Source organism: Asterias amurensis, chromosome 5, assembly GCF_032118995.1.
Source record: "Asterias amurensis chromosome 5, ASM3211899v1".
In the NCBI taxonomy this organism is placed as follows: Eukaryota; Metazoa; Echinodermata; class Asteroidea; order Forcipulatida; family Asteriidae; genus Asterias; species Asterias amurensis.
The window spans coordinates 16,283,046-16,304,140 of NC_092652.1; the positions used below are offsets into that span (position 1 = coordinate 16,283,046).

The 21,095-nt window shown below is 39.4% G+C and overlaps 1 protein-coding gene across 5 annotated transcripts in view; it reads right to left on the bottom strand.

Annotated features, from left to right (window-relative positions):
- The window catches only part of LOC139937620 (neuromedin-U receptor 2-like), a 100,916-nt gene that overhangs the window by 11,398 nt on the left and 68,423 nt on the right, over positions 1-21,095 (bottom strand). The window contains exon 1 of one of the 5 annotated variants that reach the window (XM_071932854.1): positions 6,385-6,464. The exons of the other annotated variants lie outside the window; for them this stretch is intronic. The gene's annotated coding sequence lies outside the window, so the exon portion shown is untranslated. Of the gene's footprint in view, positions 1-6,384; positions 6,465-21,095 lie in introns of those variants that run through there. 5 annotated transcript variants of the gene reach the window in all.

The following is a 21,095-nucleotide window of genomic DNA, read 5'->3' on the forward strand; positions in this document are numbered from 1 at the left end:
TGAAGTTTTTGTATTATTTGAGTGAGAAATTACCTCTATCTCCAAACCTACGAGGGAGCCGTTTCTCAAAATGTTTTATACTACCAACAGCTCCCCATTGCCCATTACCAAGTAAGTTTTTACATGCTAAAAATTATTTTGAATAATAACCAATAGTGTCCACTACTTTAAGGAGTGATTACTGAACGACACCTTCCCTTTAAAGATAGCAAATTATCACCATGGATGTGAGAAGGCTAGACGCCGGGACGTTTCACCGCTACCTTTTGAAACCAAATACCTTGACTTCAGGACAGTTCCCGGAGACAATCCATCAAATATGAGTAATTTATAACCAAATTGAAAGCAAACATGGATTAACTTGGGATATCCCGTTGCGTATTACTAACGGGAGAGATGCTTTTGTTGGCGGTATATATACGCAATTTAAATAAATCTTTGTTTTAAAGAAAAAAGTACAGCATTGGAGATTGTCAGGGGGAAAATATAACGATAACGATTAAACTATTCCCCAAGAGAAATTTTCTGAGTGTCTGAAATAATGTAATTTACAACAAAAATACACAAAAAAGAAACCGAACATTTGGTGTTTTGATTGAAACTAAAGATTGCTACTATAAGTATTCTAAAAAAGTTTTGTGTCTGAACATTGCTATTGTAGGAAACAAAATTAAGCGCACACAGTCGTTAATCATAAAAAAGGTGTGTGGAGAAAACTGAGAAGTCACAATTTGACTATCATGACAGCTTCACAGATTGTGTTTAATAGGAACTTCAACTATATACGAGAATGTGCTCTGATTGGCTAAACCAATCACGTATCAAGCCTTAAATTCATCCCGCCTAAAACTACACAATGAACATTCAGCTATATATAATCCGTCAATGAGACTTCACGTTAGAGGCTGATTAGCAGAATGACAGATCGTGACATACGTAAATGTAGACGATAAAGGAATATATTTACCAATTACAAGTCGCAGGCTTGCTTTTCATCCAGGTGCAAACTCAATTTGGTTCTTTTTTCCCACACACGTTTTTTTTCTCTCTCTCTATCTTCTGCCTTCGGATGCAAAGGAAAAAAACTACCTATAGACACCGGGTTTATACTGATGAAGCTGATGATTGTATCAAACAATTTGTTTCTTTCGCCTTTGGGTCCTCATGAGAAATGCGCGGGTTTCTCATGCCATAAGGTCAGACACACAGAGAGAAACATCAAAAGAAAGGAAAATGTTACAAACTCATCATCGTCGGCAGAAGGTTTTGCGCGGGTGACATACTCTTTTACAGGTGTCGTGGACTGGCGAGCGATCGCTTCGATTCGGCCGCGGGGAACAAACCCTCTCGTTTGGGACTAGAAAATGCCGTCTCGATCTATAGCCAGGTTGAGATATCACTTTGGCGCATTTTTTGTTAAAGCCAGAGAATGAATTAGGGATATCTCCATGTGAAAATGCAGCTATTTGTGTCCATTAAGAAATACAACAGATAGAGGCTGACACATAGGCTGCATACTAAATGTATACGCATTTGGCAAGTGATTTTTTTTATTAGCTTTCTTTTTGTTTTGAAGGCAATAAGCTTCGGTAGAAACCAGATGATGATATGACGACCTAATTGAAGGTATTGGTTTGTAGCTTAATTGCTGTAAGTTAACAATATGTTGATTGGATTCGTGTTATCCTCGTCAACTTATGTTTACTTTCTGCCCGAAATAGTTTGACATATCCAGGGTGGTAATAATACGGTAAAGGTCACGGGTGAATGTATTCATGATGTTACATACTTAGTGTTCATTCGCTGTTCGGTATCTTCATGTGACAACACAAATGATGTTAATTTTAGCACCCCAATTTCTTGCAATGTGACGAGGCCAAAAACAATGTCACGTTCAATAGGAGACTTTTGAACGCTAGGTGGCAGCAGACTTACCAGGTAAATGTCCATTGTTTGCGTAGTTCTGAGCATGCGCACATTGCTAAGAACAATGGATTTTACCTGGTAAGTCTGCTGCCACCAAGCGTCCTGAAAGTCCCCCATTGATGTTTTCATTAATTTTATGTAAACAACAGTTGCTATCTAGAGGTTGGACTTAAAAAAAACCCAATAAGTTGCCGGTACTTTCCTTTAAAGGCAGTGGACACTATTGGTAATTACTCAAAACAATTGTTAGCATAAAGCCTTACTTGGTGACGAGTAATGGGGAGAGGTTGATGGTATAAAACATTGTGAGAAATGGCTCCCTCTGAAGTGCCATAGTTTTCGAGAAAGAAGCAATTTTCCATGAAATTGATTTCGAGACCTCAGATTTAGAATTTGAGGTCTCGAAATCAACCATCTATTAAACGCACACAACTTCGTGTGACAAGGGTGTTTTTTTTCTTCATTATTATCTCGCAACTTCGATGACCGATTGAGCTCAAATTTTATTTTATGCATATATTGAGATACACCAACTGTGAAGGCTAGTCTTTGACAATTACCAATAGTGTCCACTGCCTTTAACAAGAATGTACCTACGGGGCAATGTCAGGAGTCACGACAGGCCGCAGTTGTCTCTCAAACCACTGGAAAAGTCAGGACAGTAATAATTAATTCAGTCGGTCGTTGGGCTTTACCAAAAGCCTAGACGAGAATTACATTAACCGGAATGACTGAGGGTTTTACAGCAAGAAAATCAATTTACGCAACGGTCATTCGCCTATACGTATTGGGCATTGTCTGTGGTGCGTAAGGTATGATGCAGTTTGATACATTCATACGTAATATTGTGTATGCAATTTTATACATTCATAAGTATTGTCACTTTATCTCGTGCGTAATTTAGTTACGATACAATTTGATACATTCATACGTAATGTGTCATTAGCTGGTGCGTAAGTTATGATGCAATTTGATGAATTCAAACGTAATGTGGTATAGCTGTTGCGTAAGTTATGAATTTGATATATTCCTACGCAATGTGACATTAGCTGGTGTGTAAGGTATATGATGCAATTTGATGCATTCATCGAACGCATACCTATTCCACCAGAAATGCAGAGAGTAATGGGTTGTGTGTGCCTAAAGTGAGGACTGATGAGCAAAGCAAAAGAAGCATTTTTTACGAAGGTTCCCTTTTATAGAGCGGTTTGCCCGAGAGATTGCGTAATGAGCCAAACTTGACTTCATTCACTTCTAGGTACCGGCGTTTACGGAGTCATTGATTTATTTTGCACTATTGGCTTTTTGCTGCCTTTTTTCTCTGTTTTGTTCCTGGTGGTATAGAGTGCTGTTGTTGCTTTTGTGGTGTTTGTTCTTTATACATGTGTATTTGTTTATCTCTTGTTCTGTGTATTGCTTTTTTCTACAGGGCCCCCAGAGAGAACCGTGTTTTTACACTGATGGGGCTACCCTGTATAAATAATGACTTTATCTATGCTGGTGCGTAAGATATGATGAATTTTGATAAATTCATACGTAATAATGTGACAAAATCGTTCGCTTGCGCGTAATGTTACATAGTAATATATGCAATACAATGCATTCATATATGTAATGTGACATATCGCTGTTGCGTAACTTGTGACGTAATTTTGACACATTCATACGTCAGACTGAGAATTAGACTAAGAATGTTAGCTCAAAAGTAATAGTTACAAAATGCATTTAACAACTAGGTAATTTACTTGAGATATATTAAAAATCTTACATTATTATTGAACTTTAAAAGCCTATCATTCCTATAAGTGTGAGAGTGTTCCCCATAAGAGGCCTTGATAACCCCCTTGACACCTGGAACCACGGCTTAAGACACTGGACACTATCAGTATTTGTCAAAGACCAGTCTTCTCACTTGGTGTATCTCAACATAATATGCATAACAGTACAAACCTGTAAAAATGTGAGCTCAATTGGACGTCAAAGTTGCAAGATAATAATGAAAGAAAAAACACCCTTGTCACACGAAGTTGTGTGCTTACAGATGCTTGATTTCGAGACCTCAGATTCTAAATCTAAGGTCTCGAAATCAAATTAGTGGAAAATTAGTTCTTTCTTGAAAACTACATTACTTCAGAGGGAGCCATTTCTCACAATGTTTTATACTATCTACTTCTCGCCATTACTCGTAATCAAGCAAGGTTTTATGATAATAATTATTATGAGTAATGACCAATAGTGTTCATTGCCTTTAATTATCTTGCTCATGGAAACATGTGCAACGGCCGGGACTCGAACCCAACGTCGACCAGAAACACAAACACTGCAACTCGAGTCCGGTGCTATAATATCCGCTCAGCTACGACACACCATAAATGAAATATATGAAAAACTTTGCACCATTAACTCAGCTCTTACAATTTGTTTGATTTGGTAGATCGAATAAGCACACGACAAAACACAACCATGTCACATTGTAGTTTCAGAGGTTGCTTAAAGGCAGTGGACACTATTAGTAATTACTCAAAATAATTATTAGCATAAAACCTTACTTGGTAACGAGTAATGGGGAGAGGTTGATAGTATAACAAATTGTGAGAAACGGCTCCCTCTGAAGTGGAATAGTTTTTGAGAAAGAAATAATTTTACATGAATTTGATTTCTAGACCTCAGATTTAGAATTTGAGGTCTCGAAATCAAGCATTTGAAAGCACTCAACTTCGAGTGACAATGGTGATTTTTCCTTCATAGTTATCTCACAACTCCGACGACCAATCGAGCTCAAATGTTCACAGGTTTGTTATTTTATGTATATGTTGAGATACACAAGTGAGAATACTGGTCTTCGACAATTACCAATAGTGTCCAGTGTCTTTAAAGGATGATGGATTTGCTTGTCGAAAACAACTGAACTTGAACAGAAACAGCAACAATTTTCAGGAACCATTGATGTATCGCAGCCTTATCTAAACCACACGGTTTACTTTCCCATTAGCTTGGGTAATACACACATATGTTTTTATTGGAATAGCACGTTCCACATGTGCCTCAGTAATTGAGCAGGCTGGAAAAGTACTGTGACACAGTAATGAAGGGTTGAACCAGAACGACCTGGCACAACCACGAGTTGTTCTGTCTTTAATAACCGGAGTAATTACAGATCACGCTTCGTTAAAAGGAACATTACAGAATTTGTAATAAAAAACCCGAGAAGATCACAGATATACATGAACCAATTATCTAATGTTCTTTTCAAGGCAAAGTAACCCGTTATTTTCGACCATTCGATTCTTTTATTTCTATGTCATTGTAACACAAGTGAATTGATTAATTATATTTCGCGTGTTGTGTTGTTAAACTTCATGACCTATTTAAGCTTTAAGGTGTATATAGAGTGTTATTTTATCTCATAACAAAACCGTCAACCTGAATGTAGATTGTGTTCTAATTATAATAGGCGTTTTCGGCTACCAGTATTCTCACCGGTGTATCCCAACTTTTGCATAAAATAACAAACCTGTGAAAATTTGAGCTCAATTGGGCGTCGAAGTTGCGAGATAATAATGGAAGAAACACACCCTTGGCACACGAAGTTGTGTACTCTCAGATGCTTGACTTCCAAACCTCAAACTCTAATGAGGTCTCGAAATCAAATTCGTGGAAAATTACTTCTTTCTCGAAAACTACGTCACTACAGAGGGAGCCGTTTCTCACTACGTTTTATACTTTCAACCTCTCCCTATTACTCGTTACCAAGTAAGGTTTTATGCTAATAATTATGTTGAGTGCTTACGGATAGCGTTTACTGCCTTTAAATGTAAAACTAAGTCAACTCTCGCTTTAACACTTTGGATTTGCCAGACAGAAACGAGGACACGTATTCCCAAATCAGTGACATTTGTATGGAATTGTGTGCACCACCGGTTCTTTTCAGACCAACCACACTTCTTCACCAGGAAACCATATAGAGCAAGGCTCTGATTTGTACGAGGTGTAACGAAAAACCTTGGGTTTTATCGCCACCATTGAAAGTCTCAAATCCTACCAATCCCTCGCATGTGGACCAGACTAGTCATTTAGTTTGTCAATAGTAAAGCTGTATTGGGAGTATAACATTGAATGGCCAGTTCCAAATCAGTAATGAAAGATTTGTTTCCAGGTAGATCATGCTCTTTCGATAACTGTATTGCTTTGCAGGCCATTCTTTTTCAAACTGAGATGTCTCCCGAATTCCGAAAATCTACTTCGCGGTAGTAGAATATAAAGCAAGACAGTTCTCTACAGTACAAACCTGGCGTGTTACCGCCAATCAAATATACCTCACCATGCATCGCCTCGAAGCCCATATGAAAGCTACTCTTTCATCAACAAAAGTCAAGTTGCCATTGCCAGTCCAGTTGCAAGAATGGTCTTACACTCTTAAAGAAAACATTCGTACCAACCACATAACTGTTTACATACCTAACCTATGGAGGAAGAAAATAGTATCTCCGTGCCTAACCGAAGGGTTGCTGACTCTATGTGGAACGGATGAGTTCGCCTTCAAAGACTAGTCCGTCTCGTTGAAAACAAGGACCCAAGACTCTGTCTACCACTATAGCTTCTGACGTGTCTCTTTGGTGTATGGACGGAGATTATCACCCACGATGGGAAAAAAAATCGACGGTAGTCCGAAGAGATTGCCTACCTTAAATAAGGTCCGGATGCAATCTCATCAGCCATTTCCTTTAAAAGGGGGCACGGCCTATTACGTACAGTCATTGTCATTCATGCGTTTCAACAGTAAGATACATTGGGTCTGGGGTTGCGTTTGTCCGCTACTAGTGCTATACTAATAAGCCAAAAGCACTTGTGTAATTCGTTTGAGTGTTTTCTGTCATTTTGGAGTTACTTTGAAGAGGCCCTGCTAATATAAGACCGGGGTCCCTCTCTTCTCTCCGCGGGACTATATTTTTCCATTCGCACGACCGGAAGGTCCCTGGTCGGGTCATCACGCGTACGGGAGAAAAGTACCCAAGCTCTGATGTAAGTCTGACCACGGGGGACCTAAGAAACATTGACATAAACACTTCTGTCTGCGCCTCTGAGAGAGAGAGAGAGAGAGAGACAGAGAGAGAGATGTCAAACTGTAAGACCCGGGAAAAATCTAGTTATGCAAATAATAAAAAAAGATATATATACAAGAACAAAATAGACCGTTGACTCTTCAAGCTGTCAACTTGGGACTAGGCATCACTTAACGTATTCATACACGATATCGTTGAAGCTTGTCGGTGTGGCCGAAGCCCACCTGAGAAATACGTACATTGACAAAATACACCGCGGAGATGTAAACATTCTGATTCTATGGGGCAGTATCGCATTGTATTTCAAGCGGGTAGGATTGTCCTTAAGTAAACACTCGATGTAACCGAATATTCCCCACCGTTAGAGATACAGAAATCTCTCAATTGATGAACAACTGTTTCCCTTGACACTGCAAGTTTGCATGAAAAGAAATTGTCTCCCAGGGCCTCGAACTTCACCTCCAAATAAGCAGGAACGTAATGGCTCGTAAAAACCAGGGACTTAACAGCAAATTGCAGTGCACATGCAAAGATAAACCCCAATGCATCTATTGCAAGACTTGAGAAATGCATCCAAGAGATTCGACATTGGACACAACAAAACTTCCTGAAGTTAAACGATGATAAGACAGAGTTAAACGATGATAAGACAGAGTTCCTTTTATTTGGGTCAAGTCAACAGTTAACTAAGGTTTCAGTGCCATACATCTCCAACGGTGATGCTCGGATAGCTCCCTCGCTGAAAGCTCGGAACTTAGGGGTTATTTTTGATTCATCGATGACACTTCAGCCACACATCAACAACATTGTTCGTTTATCATCATATCACATCAGGAATATAGGTAAGATTCGCAAGTACTTGGACAAAAGTGCCACTGAAAAGGTCATTCACGCATTTGTTACTTCTCGTCTTGACAACGGCAATGCTCTTCTCTACAGTCTTCCTAACAACCAGGTTCCCAACTCCAACGGCTCCAAAATACTGCTGCCCGCATTGTGACACTGTCTAGAAAATCCTGTTCTATCACCCCCATTCTGAAACAACTACACTGGCTCCCAGCTATCTCTCAACGAATCATCTTCAAGCTGATGCTCATTGTCCACAAAGCTCTAAATGGCAAGGCTCCCCACTATATTTCTGAACTGCTTCAAGTTTACACTCCATCAAGGAACCTTCGATCAAGTTCCATGCTTCTCCTCATTGAACCCAAGTCTCGACACTCATGGGGTGACAGGTCTTTTCCTTCAGCCGCGCCACGCATCTGGAACTCTCTACCACTTAATCTTCGATCTTGTCTTTGTACCGCAAAATTCAAGTCTCTTCTCAAAACTTATCTTATGTCACAGATTTTCAATGACTAATTTTGTTGTGTCTGTTTTTCTTTGTGTTGTGTTTTTTTTTTTTTTTTCTTTTACTGCGCCTTGAACACCCAGCAGGGTGGATATGTGCGCATTACAAGTCTTATTGTTATTATTATTATTATTATTATTATTATTAAGTGTGCTTATATTATTGGCATTACTTTTTAAGAGTGATTACCCAAAATGCCCCTATTTAGTGGACCTGCGTTTTTATTAGGAACTAAGTTCTTTTGCACAACAATTTGTTTTATACGCGTCTGCAATAAAGGCATTAAACTAAACTAAATGAATGAAGTCTTCATGCATCATGTTCGAGAGATTTTCATTTGGTCTTTCATACCATTCCTCGATTCACAAAGTGCTCCATTGTTTCAGGTTATCTCAGCCTTGCGATGCATAGGAACAAAAATCAATCATAATAGAGAAATAAATCACACCCCGACCACAGAGGCAAAAATCAAAACGCTCGATGCCGTGCTTTCAGCTGAAATGACGGCATAGATATCTGGGTGTTACGGCGTGTCTCGTGTTACAATAGGCCAATACTCTGTTATTTTTTAGCAAATTTCTTCATCAGATTATAGCAGCAGCGTCGTTGATGGGGAGACGCAGACACGCAATGTGCAAAATACACTTTGGTCGTCGTATGGAAATAAAACCCATATCTACAGCGGAAATCTCGATTCATTTTCTGAAGGCAAATCTATGGATCTGCACGGGCGGCAATTTTTTTCTGCACAATAGAATTGTAGCAGCAGCGTCGTTGATGGGGAGACGCAGACACGCAATGTGCAAAATACACTTTGGTCGTCGTGTGGAAATAAAACCCATATCTACAGCGGAAATCTCGATTCATTTTCTGAAGGCAAATCTATGGATCTGCACGGGCGGCAATTTTTTTCTGCACAATAGAATTGCTACGACATGTTGTCGTAGTACATGTATTGTCGTAGTTGGGGAAATATTGTTTTCTCAATCGAATAAAAAAGGAATCCTTAAAAACACAAAAACAGTAGGAACATTTTTGAGGATGGCAGAGGTAAAGGGATTCTGCCATCCACATACTATCTGATCCGATAAGGCTACTGCTCAAAGCTGGTCAGATAGCCGATAAGCTCCGCTGCAGATCTATTGCACGCTCGGCCGGGCTGCCTTGACTTCAACTAGAATTATTTCATATCAGGAAGATCTTGCTCGGAGATATAGATTCATATCAAAATGAAGAGCAAATCTTGCAGGTTGTATCAGCATTTCATGTTCACGCTTTGCACTCTTCAACTCCCAGGGAAAAATATTACAGAGAATCATGTTTTCCATGTTCACCTGCGGAGTTTTTCCACCAACATCTAAACCTGAAGGAAAATAGTCCAACGCTGTTCAGAAATTTTAAAACAGCTCCCTTTTCCCCCAGTAGACACTTCGCATAAGGTGAAACGCTCCGCACGCTGAGCTCACGCGCACGTGTTACACACATCGTCCAATCAATGCCTCCTTAGACCCCAGTGAGGGCGCTTTTTGACCGCAGTGTGGCTCTTTTTGACCTCGTGACATCACAAACATGGCTTCAACCTTCATAAGGGTACTACTAGACACCTTGTAGTATTGATCAGCGACGATATCACAACACGAATTACATGCGAATCCGTTTGGAACCAAATTCGTAAACTTGCCAAGTCCCTCCGAGCAAGTCGATGTTGCGCTCTCTATAATATAAAAACTAGCGTCTCCAATCAAGTAAACTAGACATTCTAAACAACATCAGAAATCAAATACAAGACACTTTCAGGACGAGTTGGTTCAAATATCGGAATTACTACATAATTATTCATATTTATATTCTAAAATATGGAGACACTGTGTAAATGCTACAAGACAATATTCAATAAATTCAATTTAATAAACACTTATTTTGGTGTTGCCCTCACATACAACATTTGTGTTTCTAATAGCGACAGTTACAGTGACAGTTTATAAACCGCAGCCACAATTGTCAACAAGTCAACAAGTCAGAGGGGAAAAACTTGGGATTGGGTGAATCCTTGGCTTTTGTACCCTAACCTACCATATTTATTAGCAAGACTATTAAGAAGAACTAAGTGATAGGCCTAACCTAAATTAGATTCAGAGAGAATCGCAGTGTTTACAAACCTGCTAACCACAACAACCAATTATAGTTGAACTTGACAATTCCCGGGTTTTTGAAGTCAGTAATGAATACGAATCAAAGCACCGCTCTGAAAACATTTAGCGGAAACGCAACTCCATCCACAGGTTTTGGATTACAAAACGCTTTCAGCGCCGACAATGCATCCCTGGCGGTCTGGACAAACTATATCCACGAACAAAATGAAGCAGACTTAAAAATAGGTTTTCTCGGTCAAATTAGAACAAACTACAAATTTTAACACTAGGTTCATTCGATTTCGTTTGAAATGAATGCTTCGTTGAATCAACGGTCAAATAAGATCATTCAATTTCACGAGGTCGAAAGACTAATTCAATTTCATGAAAGCCAGCAGCAAGAGCAGCCGTCGATTTCACCAAACTCTTCCTAAGATTATTTATTAATCTTAGGATTTACGAATAGTAAAGTTCCGTAACCATAAACGTTAGGGTGCATCGAACCCATCCTTTTAGTGTAGGAAGAGTTACCCGACATCCTAACTCGAGATGGGATTAATAACAGCTAGTGAAAACGTGATTGAATGCATTATTAGCTAAACAAAATCTCAAAAGTTTATAAGTGGATTAGGAGAATAATGCGTGGATTTAATTGTGTGTTAATAAACTCGGAAGATTTTTGCTGAAATTGTCCAGGAAAACCTATATAGAATTTGAGGCATTGCATGGTGAGGTATCAATGTATATTTGGTTTGCGGTAACACCATGTGTGTATCTACTTACCATGTAGAGTTTGTTCTTAGAGAACTGTCTTTCTTTATTCTACTACCGCGGAGTAGATGATGGGGGCTCGGGAGACTTCTCAGTTCTGAAAAGAACTATCCTGCTTTTTAACTATTACCCGGGCGCGGATGGTATAGAAAATAGGCTGAGACTACCACTATTAGTAGTAGGGACTAAGGGCCAGTGCTTGGAGACCCGAAAGACCAGTACAGGATACTGTATAACTATACATTTCAAAACAGGAACAACAGTAGAGCAACCGGTCCTCTAAAAATGTAATGTAGTCAGCGCATGCGTTCTTATTACAAGTAGTAAAAAGAAATGTATTATAAGTAAATTCTATTTAACAATGAAACCTTCCATGACGTCATCCTCATAAATCACTTAACGATCGACCTGATTCGTTAAAAACTTTCTCCAACTTCTGTTTGCGATAATTTTGATATAATATAATTAGGCGTAAGCGTCTAATGGTGTTTCCACCAATCCATATTTACTTTCAACAGTATCAATATTTTTAAATGTTTCAAATGTTTTTAATCAGCTGAATCGAATCTTCGTGGGATCTGCTTACGGTATTCTAGGCCAAAGATTCCATCTAAGTAATCGTATTACACTGTAAGGCAATAAAACCTTCTACATGCCCAGGGGCAAAATCCAAGCTCTTTAGATGCTGGAAGTGTAATGATTTGTTCCCATAGTGACCCATTGATCTCTCTGCCAGACTTGGAATGGACACCGCACGAGCTTGCATTTCGGTATATCAAGCAACTTGATCCCACTTCTGCCACCAATTAACTTCGAACTAAATACGCTCTTGAAAGTGCAAATGAAAAATAAAACCCGAGAAAGAAAAGAAACAAAAGACCCATTTGAGAAAGATCGTTGATAAACTACCGTTTGACCTATTTATTGATATATCTGAGTTCAGGGCGATTGATAACCTCTTGCGATGCGGAGCCTTTGATTGAAACAGTGTCGCCGATTTCCGTTTCGTTTCATCCTGTCCACGCCACCATAACAGATAACCAAGAGGAGAAACGTAGAGACTTCGCACCATGTCTTGAGGGTGAGTTGTCGTTTTTCTATCCACCACAAAACTCTTTATTATTTCCGTGATGAAAGCCGGGGGTTAGGTTTTCGACACTCTTTTAAAATGCAATAATATGAACGGAACAATCGTCACGTCAGCCGAGCTTTATCTGAAGTGACTCAGAATTGAAACAAAATGATATTATTTTCCAGGCAAAATGCCAATCACGGTCCTTTATGTTAAAGGAACATTACATAATTGATTTTGCTAGCAAAAACGTTGCTGGCAGTGTAAACACATTATGTAATCCATCATATACTTAAACTGACAAACCTGTAGAAGTTTGAGATCGATTGGCTATCTGGGTCACGAGAGAACGTTAAAAACCGATTACAAATTCTGAATTACATTGATGCCAAAACACAAATGAATAAAACTTTCCCTGAGCGATAAACTCCAAATGCGAAATTAAATTATTTATTTCTATAGTTAAGTTTGAAATTTCTGACAGAAATATCTTCAAGGGATGTTTTCTACTATCATCATTATAAGACCGTGTAAGTTTTATGTAAATCTGTGATCTTCACGATTTTGGTTCCTTTAAATGTTTTCGCTGTTGGGAATATTGATGATATCTACATGCCTCGCCGCTACTTGGGTTTATGTAAGTGGGTAACATTGGACCTCGGGTAAGAACCGGCCTGATGTGAGGGCGTGCAACCCAACTTAAACTTCACAACACCCTGAAGCCTCTATCATTATAAAGAGTATAGACCTTGCCCGAGTTTTTGCCAACCGAGGTTAACAAAAACCCAGTTTCGCTATGTCTATTGGTGGAGAGCGCGTCACATAGGGGTGTTTAAACCTTTGATAATGTCCAGTGTTTATAACCGGTTGTGAGCGGATACTCCGTGCTAGTCTTAGTGCAAAATGTTTCTTGTTACGGGCGATGCGGGCACTGTCGGTGAATTGGCCGCGCTGTGTGTGAAAGGAAAACGAGAACGTGTTACACCAAGACTATACGCGCACGAACGGAACTGGAAACTGTCGGAAATAGACGCCTCAGTCATAACAATGCAACACACGGACGTCGGACATGTACATACAGAGATAAAGCACGTCGGAATAGGATAAGTTTAACAGAGTTTCTTACTTTATTATGTCTTTTGACCAAAAAGGCATTTATGAATGGGAATAAAATTGTAGTGACTCGTTCTTTAACGGCCGTTTAAAACATGGTTTGTTGCCGTGTGATAAAGATCACACGGCAACGGTCGTGAATGAACTCGTCGCATATTCTTTTATTCCCTTATTAAAGAGCTACATGTATGTCTTGCGATACACTCAACAGTCTATGATAACATTTTTCGAATTACATAAAACATTGAACGAATAACCAGAGAGCAAAAACAATTATGAGAAAATCATCAAGTAAAGGCTTCTGAGCTATGAAATTCAGTTAGTGACGTCACTGGAGAAGGGCGCCCTCACGTACATGTATAAGTCAAAAGGAGGTTGCTCGCTTATTTGATTATGTTTATACATTGAAATTGCTGTTATATAACACCATTTGTAAAACACAATTTAAAAAGAAGAAAAAACACTGTAGTATTAGAAAGATGTTTTCTCGTTTTGCACCAGTCTTTCAGGCGAGGTTTGCTCATTCTCTTAAAACACAAGGTACCCTTTTGCCATTACCGTGGCAACCACTCTAAAGAAACATATCTGTTCTTAGGCACACGAAATGCACTTGCGATAATATTAGTTACGTCGGTTGTGCAAGTGCTGTTAGAGGGTTAAGCACACCAACGGGAATTAAATCTTTAAAGTTTCCTTTTAAAAATTGTTAAAATTGACATAACCTATATCGACTCGGACAAATCAATTTCATCTGGTTCGTACTGACTTAAGTGCCGTGCGCCACACGCGGGTAAGATACAACCGCTCCCAAAACCCCATGTGATTTGCGGAGGAGTGGGAAGAAAACGGCACTTGACTGTATCTAGAACACATCGGTTTGCGAGCATTACAGATGTCTCGTCCAGGGGGGCACACTCCCGGCCTTGCAACGGTAATAACAGCGTGACTCAAACTAGGGCAATGCGAATATAATTGTATGGCTTCGTGTTGCGTGGATTGTTTACGGAGTTATTGTGCTGCGAGGAAAAGTCCAATTGATTCTTATCCGAAGTCACGAAATAAGAACAGATCAAAGAACTTTATCACATTCATTTGATACAGGTAAAGTGAATTTGTATTGAACTTTTGTGTTAACAAATTTTACATCTCATAGAATTCGGCGAGCCTGATATCACAAAATCTGTACACAAGACGTAAAATGGATGGAGAGAACTGCCTCAGATTGTAACGTACAGCCAAGCGAATTGCAGTAATTGGTAAAATGATACATTTGTATTACACTAAGCCTCCAACAGTACGACCAAAGCGGAAATCATGGTCTAGAAAGCGCAAGGTGATGCTGCTATATAACTAGAGTGGTTGTTCGGGTCATTCTTCCCATGTAATTAAATCTCAAGGGATTGCAAAGTTAAAGACACTGGACACTATTGGTCATTGTCAAACACCAGTCTTCTGTATCTCAACATAATGCATAAAATAACAAATCTGTGAAAATTTTGGCTCAACTGGTCGTCAAAGTTGCGAGATTATAATGACAGGAAAACACCCAAGTCACATGAAGTTGTGTGCTTTTAGGGCTGGTGCTTGATTTCGAGAGCTCAAATTCTAAATCAGAGGTCTCGAAATTAAATTAGTGGAAAATTACTTTTTTCTCGAAAACTACGTTACTTCAGAGGGAGCCGTTTCTTACAATGTTTTATAAACCATCAACAGCTCCCCATTACTCGTCACCTCAAATTCTAAGTCAGAGGTCTCGAAATTAAATTAGTGGATAATTACTTTTTTTCTCGAAAACTATACGTTACTTCAGAGGGAGCCGTTTCTCACAATGTTTTATAAACCATCAACAGCTCCCAATTACTCGTCAACAAGTGAAGTTATGTTAATAATTATTTTGAGCAATTACCAATTGTGTCCACTGCCTTTAATTCCAAACAACTATTACAAACCTCTATTTGCGAGGAAACCAATATAGAATGAAGTTTATGTATGATTGTCATATTTTTGTTTCAATATGGGATACTGCGTAAAAGCAAAGGTAAAAGAGCAGGTGTGACGTTTCAAATAAGACACTTTGTCTGGAGATGTTTTCAACCGATGCTTTTGAAGACGAGAGCATGCAGGTCGAAACGTCGAGGCCAACACTCCACATGAAAGGTTAATACATTTGTTTGTTGTACCCGCAAAGGTATGGCTATATAATCCGTGAATAAACAGGTTCAAATCCCGCGCGTTCTCGGTTATTTGAATATTTGGTTCCCACGTGTTCTGCTGTGCACACACAATGATTATGTGAAGCACGGTTCACTATGTACGTCTCTCTTAAAGGAACACGTTGCATTGGATCGGTCAAGTTCTCTGAAAAGCGTTTGTAACCGTTTGTTATAAAATGCAAGGTTTTTATTGTACTTTGCGAACTAACACGGTCGGACAATTATGGGAGTCAAACAATTGACTCCCAAAAATGGTCGACCGTGTTATTTCACGAGGTAAAAGGAAAACCGTCTTTCTAATGCATTTTATAACAAACGGTTATAAACGTTTTTCAAAGACCAACTCGACCGATCCAAGGCAACGTGTTCCTTTAATATTCATGCACGAGGTCTCAATTCTGACCCAAATTGAGGATATGTGCACGTCCGCCACCACTTGCAGTGGCTACGCCGATGACCTCGTTTTGGGTTAGAGTTGTGACGTACTGCATAAATATTAAGAGAGGCGTATATGTTCAAATACGAGCGGGATCTGTACAGTCTTAAAACAAGCTACTCGAGTGGTGGGTTCGTGATCTATTGACTAAAATCCAACAAAATGCACTGATTTTCCCGAACACGTACGTCAAAGCAAAAGTCCACACACAAATGTCCTTGAATTAGCATTTATTATGGGACAGCTGTTGCCTGTTTGGGTCCTACTAAAGTTATAAACCAAATCGAGGCCAAAAGGCAGATTAGCCTGACCTATATATTTTAGAGTCGTAGACTGTATTGGTTGTTCACACATGGAACATCGAAAGCATTGTGACAACACACCAACACCGTAACACAAATAAAAGAGGCGGGCACAAGGAGTACAATTTTCACAATTAATATTTTCCGGGGGGGGGGGGGGTAGGGGAGCACCTTTGCAAAGTTTTTGTTTGCCTTTAAAAAATCAGCTTCAGAACTCTATTTATATGCAATTTGTTGTCTTTCATGGGATTATCTGGCGTCAGTGTAAAAGAAGTGTCTGCATGTACAAATAACGAAATTATGTGTCACGTGCTTATCACAAACTCTGGAAAATGTCCAATCAATCGGGGAGGGGAGGGCACACCCCTAACCCCTTGTCATCCCGGCGCGTGCCAACCAAACGCCACTAGGAACACACGTAATCTGGGGGTACACAATGTGGATGCAGCAATGCTGAAAGAAAAATACTGTTACATCAAATTTCCTCAAAGCAATACTTGTTTCAAACGATGATTTGTAAGCTGTCAACATTATGTAGGACGAGGCAGACTTGTATACACACAGCTGTGTGTGAACAGCGAGCAGTGTGACATGATGAACAGTGAAGCAACATGAAAGAGTGTCCTATCACATTCTATATGTTTTCCGTTTTAAATCAATTACAAGATCTATGCCTCACGATTTACCAAACAGAATACCCCCTTTCTGCTATATTTGAATCATTAAATGGTTCAGTTTTTGTATTGGCATAATATGTTTATTTAGGTCTTTAAAGGCAGTGGACACCATTGGTAACTACTCAAAATAATATGCATCATAAAACCTTTCTTGATTACGAGTAATGGGGAGAGGTTGATAGTATAAAACATTGCTAGAAACGGCTCCCTCTGAAGTGGAGTAGTTTTCGAGAAAGAAGTAATTTTCCACGAATTAGATTTCGAGACCTCAGTTTTAGAATTCGAAATCAAGCATCGGAAAGCACACAACTTCATGTGACAAGGGTGTTTTTTCTTTCATTATTATCTCGCAACTTTGACGACCAATTGTGCTCAAATTTTCACAGGTTTGTCATTTTATGCATATGTTGAGATACATAAAGTGAGAAGACTGGTCTTCGAAAGTTACCAACAGTGTCCAGTGTCTTTAAAACGTTAAATTTAAAATGCACACTCCTTGAACTATTGAATCATGTTCAATTTCCTGACGATGACTAGAGCAAGCTAGTCGAAACGTTCTGACCAATTTAAGAACTCACCCCGCGGTAGTGAAGTTAATAAACGATCCTCTATAGGCTAGAAGTAGAAGTCCAAGCTGATTGTCCTTCCGCGCAGGTAGTAGTTAAAAAGCAGGACAGTTCTTTTCAGAATTGAGAAGTCTCTCGTAAAATAAAATTAAAATCTTCTCCGCGGTAGTAGAATAAATAGGAAGACAGTTCTCTCAAAACAAAGTAGGCTACTCTACACACACATGGTGTTACCGCAAACCATTGATGCCTCTCCATGCATTGCCTCAAATCCCGTATTATCGTATTCCCGTCAAGCAGTTGATTTTACATTTAGTTTGTTTAGTTTTTGCATATTATTGAAGATTGAAAAAAAATACCTCCTCCAGGGAAAACAAGGAAATACAAATCTTCACTTAAAACGTACCTTTGTTTTTACACGCACAGATTGTTAACGGCCACACGTTTTGATCACAAGCACCATTTCTCTCCAAGGTTTATTATTGCTTTTTGTTTTTTTTCCATTCGATTCACTCCCGATTTGATTGTTTTTTAATCAACCATGAATATAAATAATAGGCCAGGCTTAAATCCCACGCCTTTGCAGTCATACACAAACACACTATAGGCAATATGTAATCATAACAATCTTTCCATTATTGTTATAATATGAAAAAACACCGGTATTTGTGCACGAAGATCAGTTTTCCCACTTCTCAATGAGCGAGCAGATGTCCCCATTTTTGTTCGCTTTGGGCTTTGTTATTAAAAATCGCCATCGACCAACATCTTAGAACTTGGAGGTCTATTTGACAAGTTATGGGGGGTCGATGACTTCAAGAGGGGTCACAAGAAAGACCTGCCCACAAGTATTACGTTTCAAAAGCACTGGACACCTTCGGTAATTTATTTTCAAAATAATTGTTAGCCATAAAACTTATCTTTGTAACAAGCAGTGGAGAGCTGTGGATAGTATAAAACATTGCGAAAACGGCTCCCCTCTGAGGTAACGAACTTTTTGAGAAAGAGGTAATGTCTCATTCAACAGATTAAGGAGTTTCAGGCCTGACGTATCTTCTGGACATCTGAAAGTACACACATTTGTGCAATAAAAGTGTTTTTCTTTCGTCCGATGACCAATTGAGTCAACATATTCACAGATTTAATTGGTTATGTATATGATGGGATACACCAAGTGAGAATACTAGTCTTTGACAATTATCACCAAAGATGTCCAGTGCCATTACCTGACAATTTTTAAATATCCATACCAAAAACACATGATATTAAGAAGTATTGTACCACAACAAAGGCCCTTCAGTACGGTTTCTCTATTCGACACCAGACACAATCACCATGAAATGTACATTATGATATTATGCGCCACAACAATACCGTAGTCACCAACATTTGATAAATTTTACAAACAAGGTGTAATGCTGGTTTATTTAAAAGCGAGACTTATGACTATCCGCGTCATACCTTTAACTAAGTCTTATTTGGCGCAGTGAGCAAGGGGAGGTGGAGTGATGAGATTATCGACTTGTTCCAGTGGACTATCGGCAAAAATTACTGCCAAGTCCCACGAGTATCTGGATGTTTTGGGGAACATTTGGTTCCCAGCATTGATCGCAATTATTACTTCTATAATGAAGATCAATGGTTAGCACACAGGGTGGCACACTTACGCATTAGACTTGCACAGTCTACATACCTTTGTACGTCAGTCCGTCACCATCGTATAATACTAGACGTAAAACGCCGATGAAACAATCTTGTCATTGAGAGACTTTGGGACGCTAGGTGGCAGCAGACTTACAAGGTAAATTTCCATTGTTTACGTAGTTCTGAGCGTGCGCACGTGTCCGAGAACAATGGATTTTACCTGGTAAGTCTGCTGCCACCAAGCGTCCTAAAAGTATCCCATTGAGAAGCACTTATCTGACAAGCGTATGAAAACACGAAGTCCAGTAATTTTTTTTTTTACACACATTGTCAAACGAAAACTATAGATCAATGCAACAAACTGGCTTCTACTAACCGTTGGTGCCAGTTTGCGTGACGAAGTGGACGTGGCTTACAGTGGAGTTACGTCACACTTTAGGAGTTAGAAACCGGCAGGTAAGCACCCCCTTTGAACTCTACGTTATGACGCCAACTGCAGTGACGTCATTTAGGTATGGTCTAAAAGCATGTTTAATTGATCTCTTTTATTTTAGAGATCAGTGGCCCTTATGCGTTGAAGTCCATAACGCCGCCATCTCAGAGGTAAAACGATGAAAAAACAATGGAAAACATTCATCTTGAACGCGCGGCGCAGAGCGTGAGCCAATGAGCTATCTCTTGACCCCTTTATAGCCGAGGGCGCTATTTTCAAATGACGCCATGTGCAAATTTCTATTGTTTCACCGCAAGCACAGCGTATAATCAGTATTTGGAGCAGACGGCAGCCAATTTAAGAAAGTAATTAATTCTGGAAGCGGCAATCGGATGTAAGTACGAATGAGGACAACTGCGGTAGTTCCTTGGCCTAGTTTTTGGGCACTCTCTTCAGCGTGAATCGTTAAATAAATCATGCTTACTGTAATTTGATATCTCTCACAAATCTTGACGATCATCAGAGAAAACCTCTCTTTTTGAGTGGTTGAAATACATCGGCATCCAGCAAGCCCTGTCAATGCCGAGACAAGCTTATAAAACAAGCAAAAAACACAGAAACTCAACATAAATCATCATAAAGGCAACTCTAGCCTATGTTTGACTTAGCCAGGATTTGCGTTGTTGAAAAAGGGGGAATCAAGTTTAACATGCAAGCGCGGCCGCAGTATGTACACAAGGATGCGAAAGCTATTTGGTTCCATTAATTGTGAACCTTAACAGGGCGCAGTTAAATCCTTCTAATTTTGTTTCAAAGAAGTCACCGGTAACAACGTTCTTAAGAGGCCACAGTATTTTGGTCATAGTTAGAGTCTGGCATAACGTCTGAACCTATCACCCAAATTCAGGGAGCATTTTGACATGTCATTTCGACTTGTTGGTTACTACTCACTTGACTTGATTTATAGATTTCAAGGGAAGAATCCTATTTGCCTTATACTACGGGACAGGAACAGTATCCTCGGCGCTTGAGCAGTAGTAGATAAAATCGCATGAAAATCTGATAAAGATAACATCTGTTTTTCTCCACCAGGCATAAGTATATGCCTGTCAAAGATGAAGCAATGGAGAGGCATAGGTACTGAGTAGAAAGAGGAAGTGAACATTGCTTGGTTTAAACAAATTGCAACTGTGTTGCGTTTGAACTGAAGAGAGATTGTAGTGTAGGTGGTTGAGAGGTGGGTGTATTGTACCTGATCTTATAAAGGGTTGCTCTGTAAAGATAACCCTGTCATACAGTAAGTTAAGCTCAGTCTATGTCACAGTTAAGCCAAGGAATTGATGCACAGTCGGCAACGGTAAGAATTTCAAAATGTCGTCGTCGGGGTGACAGTCAA